Below are 6,554 nucleotides of genomic sequence, written 5' to 3' on the forward strand. Positions count from 1 at the left end.
ACTAAAGCTGTAACAGATGAATGTAGCGGAGTAACTAAAGTAACTAGTAACTAAAGCTGGAACAGATGAATGTAGTGGAGTAACTAAAGTAACTAGTAACTAAAGCTGTAACAGATGAATGTAGTGGAGTAACTAAAGTAACTAGTAACTAAAGTAACTAGTAACTAAAGCTGGAACAGATGAATGTAGTGGAGTAACTAAAGTAACTAGTAACTAAAGCTGGAACAGATGAATGTAGTGGAGTAACTAAAGTAACTAGTAACTAAAGCTGTAACAGATGAATGTAGAGGAGTAACTAAAGTAACTAGTAACTAAAGCTGGAACAGATGAATGTAGCGGAGTAACTAAAGTAACTAGTAACTAAAGCTGTAACAGATGAATGTAGCGGAGTAACTAAAGTAATTAATAACTAAAGTAACTAGTAACTAAAGCTGTAACAGATGAATGTAGCAGAGTAGAAGTAGAAAGTGGTATTAAAAGAAAAGACTCAAGTAAAGTACAATTACCTCAACATTTGGTACTGGAGTACATGTATTTAGTTACATTAACACCACTGGATCTTAAAATGTGTATGTGTAGGCCTATCGTGTTTATAGCCGTGTGTGTGTGTATGTGTGTGTGTGTGTCTGTGTGTGTTTGTGTGTGTTTGTGTGTGTGTGTCTATGTCTGTGTGTGTGTGTGTGTGTGTGTGTGTGTGTGTGTGTGTGTGTGTGTGTTTCTATAGCTAAGTTTCCATCCACTTGTCAATCGAATTATCTGAAGTTCGGTAAAAAAACTCCTGCGAATAAAGCTGGTGAAAGTGTGTTTCCATCCAACAGCTTTAAAGCGAATAAAAACCTGTGCGTAATGACGTCACATGCTGTTTTGCGATTAAATTGGTATATCTAATTGATTTGAGACATTTTATGGTGTTTCCGTTCATTTTTGAACTGAATCGCACAATGTTCAAGCGAACGTTTGCGAACAAAGTTTTGCTAGACAGAAGTAGTTGTTGTTGTTAATATTAGAAGCCTAGCTATAGCCTAAGCTCAGATGGGTGTGTGTGTGTGTGTGTGTGTCTGTGTGTGTGTGTGTGTGTGTGTGTGTGTTTTATCATTTTGGCCGTTATATAATCGTGCAGCTCTTACCAGAAACCAGGAAGTACCAGAAGGACCAGTTTAGCAGCTGCTCTTCTTCTTCTTCATATTAAACATGTTGGAGTCACATCATAAAGAGATTATTATAATTTCTGTAATTGTAAACCCTGAGCGCGTGACACAGAAACATCTGAGCGCCTGCTTCTTACCGGACAACTCGTTTAAAGTCTTCAAGTCTCCTCCGTCCCGCAGATCCCCGGTGTGTTCTGGAGAAAATGAAGGTGTGGTGCATGAAGCCAAAAATGACCTGGATGATCATGTGATTCCAACGTTTCTTTATGTCACTTGTGTTTTGACTTTTGTCTCTGCTGATTGGCTAACACCTGGGACACAGACAATGAACCAGAGACACGCCATCCAAACCTGAAAAAGCTGTTTCACAGCGTTTAGAGGAAACATGTCCTTAAACTCGGAAACCATAGCAACACGCTGCTCCCAGAGTAGAGACTGAAGGAGCCCCATGTCTTACCTTGTCTTTAGAAAGGTTGTTTCTGCCTTCATTCATATAGTCATATAGTCTATAGTCAGACTTATATATCTGACAGATATAATCCCACCCAGAACTGACCTGTTAAATAACTTTTTAAAGGAGCAAATCACACACACACACACACACACACACACACACACACACACACACAAACACACACACACAGACATGGACACACACACACACACATACACACACACAGACATGGACACGCACACACACACACACACACACACACACACACACAGACATGGACACACACACACACACACACACACACACACACACACACACACAGACATGGACACACACACACACACACATACACACACACACACACACACACCAAGTTAGTAAACTTGTGAAATTAAATCTGTTCATTCATTTATTTAAAGCTTTTTTTACCTTTGAACACTTCTTTGACCCTGGTTTATCTGGTTAATAATCTATGATTATGGTGTTGTAAATTACAGTTTTTTACAATCACTTTGCTACTAATTTCAGAACCTTGATGTCATTTTTCAAAACTCTAGACACAAAACTCAAAACGATCATCACTTGTAACACAGACTGTCCAATGTTCAAAACATTGCATTGTGCATTCATATCTTTAAAGAAATCTTGCACAATCACTGGTTCAAAAAACAAATTTATGGTGAAATACCATTGAAACGTTACTTTAGATCACCCACACACAAGCTACCCATAGTTTCACTGGGTCATTGTTCGTACAATCATTAAACATTGTAGTACAAAATAGGTGATACATGTTTCATTATGGTACTACATATAAATATATCCCTGTAAAAGTACTGCAGTAGTAGAGAGAGTACTACAGACGCAGTGGAATCATTGAACAAAATCTAAAATGTATTGATAAAAAACAATACAGTACGATCACAACATAGGTTTATTTGAATCAAAGCTAAATAATTAGCTACAAAATAGAAAAGAAAAGACAGTAGTACTGTAGTACTGTAAAACATCAAATGCAGTGTTCCTCAACTTGCTTGTACTTTAAAAAGCAACACAAAGGAGTGATTACTGTACTTCTACATCTTCATCAACTCTGTCTGGTGGATTTGGCCACAGGTTCTCATCTACATCGCAATTAGCCAAACATCTTGGCATGGCGAACAATGTGGTATGAGTATATATGTATATATATATATATATATATATATATATATATATATATATATATATGGTATATATCTCAATCATCAGTAACGAGTTGGCAGAATTGGACAAGCTATTCCAAGGGCCTGCATCCATACAGTGCAGTACTGTCAATACTGTAAATAGTCTCAAAGGAGGTACATGGGATCATAGTAACAGTTTCTGATAAACAGTAGTACATTAGAGTAAAGAATGATGATGAAATATTACATCCATAGATCATGTAGTCTAACTGGTTCATGCTCCACGCTAACTGGTGACACTGACTACGTTTACAAGCTGTCAATTTTCGGGTTATGGTCGGGTTAAGGTCACTATTTGGGTTTCTGAAACATTCAGAATAACCCGTTTCCATGGTGAGCAGAGAGAGTTACTCCTGTATACGTGGCATTTGTAATCAAATGGCGATATCCCAATGTAAACGGCGACGCACGGTTAGCGTCTGGACGTAGCCTACGGACAACCTTAACTTCTCGGTCCCCTTCTTATAAATCTCACTATCTCGGTACTTTCTGCCGTCAACAAAAGACATTATATTCATGGTTTTCACCACACTAATAAAGACATTATATTCATGGTTTTCACCACACTAATAAAGACATTATATTCATGGTTTTCAACACAATAAAAAACATTATATTCATGGTTTTCACCACACTAATAAAGACATTATATTCATGGTTTTCACCACACTAAAAAAGACATTATATTCATGGTTTTCACCACACTAATAAAGACATTATATTCATGGTTTTCACCACACTAATAAAGACATTATATTCATGGTTTTCACCACACTAATAAAAGACATTATATTCATGGTTTTCACCACAAAAAAAAAAAAAAAAAAAAAAAAAAAAAAAAATTTTTTACGTATTACCACACTAAAAAGACATTATATTCATGGTTTTCACCACACTAAAAAAGACATTATATTCATGGTTTTCACCACACTAATAAAAGACATTATATTCATGGTTTCACCACACTAATAAAGACATTATATTCATGGTTTTCACCACACTAATAAAAGACATTATATTCATGGTTTTTCACCACACTAATAAAGACATTATATTCATGGTTTTCACCACACTAACAAAAGACATTATATTCATGGTTTTCACCACACTAATAAAGACATTATATTCATGGTTTTCACCACACTAATAAAGACATTATATTCATGGTTTTCACCACACTAATAAAAGACATTATATTCATGGTTTTCACCACACTAATAAAAACATTATATTCATGGTTTTCACCACACTAATAAAGACATTATATTCATGGTTTTCACCACACTAATAAAGACATTATATTCATGGTTTTCACCACACTAATAAAGACATTATATTCATGGTTTTAACCACACTGATAAAGACATTATATTCATGGTTTTCACCACACTAATAAAGACATTATATTCATGGTTTTCACCACACTAATAAAGACATTATATTCATAGTTTCTACCACACTAATAAAGACATTATATTCATGGTTTTCACCACACTAATAAAGACATTATATTCATGGTTTTTTACCACACTAATAAAGACATTATATTCATGGTTTTCACCACACTAATTAAAGACTAATAAAGACATTATATTCATGGTTTTCACCACACTAATAAAAGACATTATATTCATGGTTTTCACCACACTAATAAAAGACATTATATTCATGGTTTTCACCACACTAATAAAGACATTATATTCATGGTTTTCACCACACTAATAAAGACATTATATTCATGGTTTTCACCACACTAATAAAGACATTATATTCATGGTTTTCACCACACTAATAAAAGACATTATATTCATGGTTTTCACCACACTAATAAAAGACATTATATTCATGGTTTTCACCACACTAATAAAAGACATTATATTCATGGTTTTCACCACACTAATATAGAAACTGGTTTCCTCCTCGGCCCAAAGAGTGTGGTGCTGTGCGGGCCTCACCATGTTTACCTCTACTTCCTGTTTACTTCCCTTTATACTGCTAGGTTTTCTGCATTGACATATATATATAACTATATTATTATAGTATATAATTATTATTATAACTATGTTTTCTGGCGCATACAAGAAGTTCCTCTACTCAAAACACCAAGATTCCTTGCGAATAGAACATGTGCAGAACACAAATCAATGTTCCTGTTTTGGTCATTTTGGTCATGTAAATATGACACCACTACACCACCAATCACTGCTCCATCCTCTCACTAACAGACTACACTACACCACCAATCACTGCTCCATCCTCTCACTAACAGACACCACTACACCACCAATCACTGCTCCATCCTCTCACTAACAGACACCACTACACCACCAATCACTGCTCCATCCTCTCACTAACAGACACCACTACACCACCAATCACTGCTCCATCCTCTCACTAACAGACACCACTACACCACCAATCACTGCTCCATCCTCTCACTAACAGACTACACTACACCACCAATCACTGCCTCCATCCTCTCACTAACAGACTACACTACACCACCAATCACTGCTCCATCCTCTCACTAACAGACTACACATACACCACCAATCACTGCTCCATCCTCTCACTAACAGACACCACTAAACCCCCAATCACTGCTCCACCTCTCACTAACAGACTACACTACACCACCAAATCACTGCTCCATCCTCTCACTAACAGACACCACTACACCACCAATCACTGCTCCATCCTCTCACTAACAGACTACACTACACCACCAATCACTGCTCCTTCCTCTCACTAACAGACTACACTACACCACCAATCACTGCTCCATCCTCTCACTAACAGACTACACTACACCACCAATCACTGCTCCATCCTCTCACTAACAGACACCACTACACCACCAATCACTGCTCCATCCTCTCACTAACAGACAACACTACACCACCAATCACTGCTCCATCCTCTCACTAACAGACTACACTACACCACCAATCACTGCTCCATCCTCTCACTAACAGACTACACTACACCACCAATCACTGCTCCATCCTCTCACTAACAGACAACACTACACCACCAATCACTGCTCCATCCTCTCACACAAACAGACACCACTACACTACCAATCACTGCTCCATCCTCTCACTAACAGACTACACTACACCACCAATCACTGCTCCATCCTCTCACTCAGAGTTCCTCTTCTTTATTTCTCCCGTTCACAGCAAACACAGAAGCAGCCATCGGCCTCCAACAAAGAACTCACAAACACACAAGTACATCAAGTAGAACGGAGGCTGCAGGTCTTACTGTTTGGGGGTTTAATAGTACTCCATAATAGTAGTCCACCCTGGACTTTCAACTTTATTTGGGTGCCTGAAGGACAGATTAAGTGTGCAGCAAGTAAACACACACAAGACACATAAATACATACAAGTTCTACACTCAGTCCACCTGGAACACAACGGTACCAGTAAGAGGACAGATACATACCAGTACAAGGTGCATGAATAGCAGCATCAAAGTCACCTACATAGTAAGTAACCTTCATAACTCAAACCCCCTCCATCCACCACATCCCTCCTGTCCCCCAACAGCTCCACTGGCTCCCGGTCCAGTCCCGGTCCACTGGTTCCCGGTCCAGTCCCGGTCCACTGGATCCTGGTCCACTTCCGTATCCAGTTCAAAGTCCTCCTGTTTGCATTCAAGGCCATCCACAACCTCGACCCTCCCATATTTGTCTGATCTCCTCCAAAAGTCCCAGTCCCT

The sequence above is a fragment of the Perca fluviatilis genome, chromosome 22 (assembly GCF_010015445.1).
Source record: "Perca fluviatilis chromosome 22, GENO_Pfluv_1.0, whole genome shotgun sequence".
NCBI lineage: Eukaryota > Metazoa > Chordata > Actinopteri > Perciformes > Percidae > Perca > Perca fluviatilis.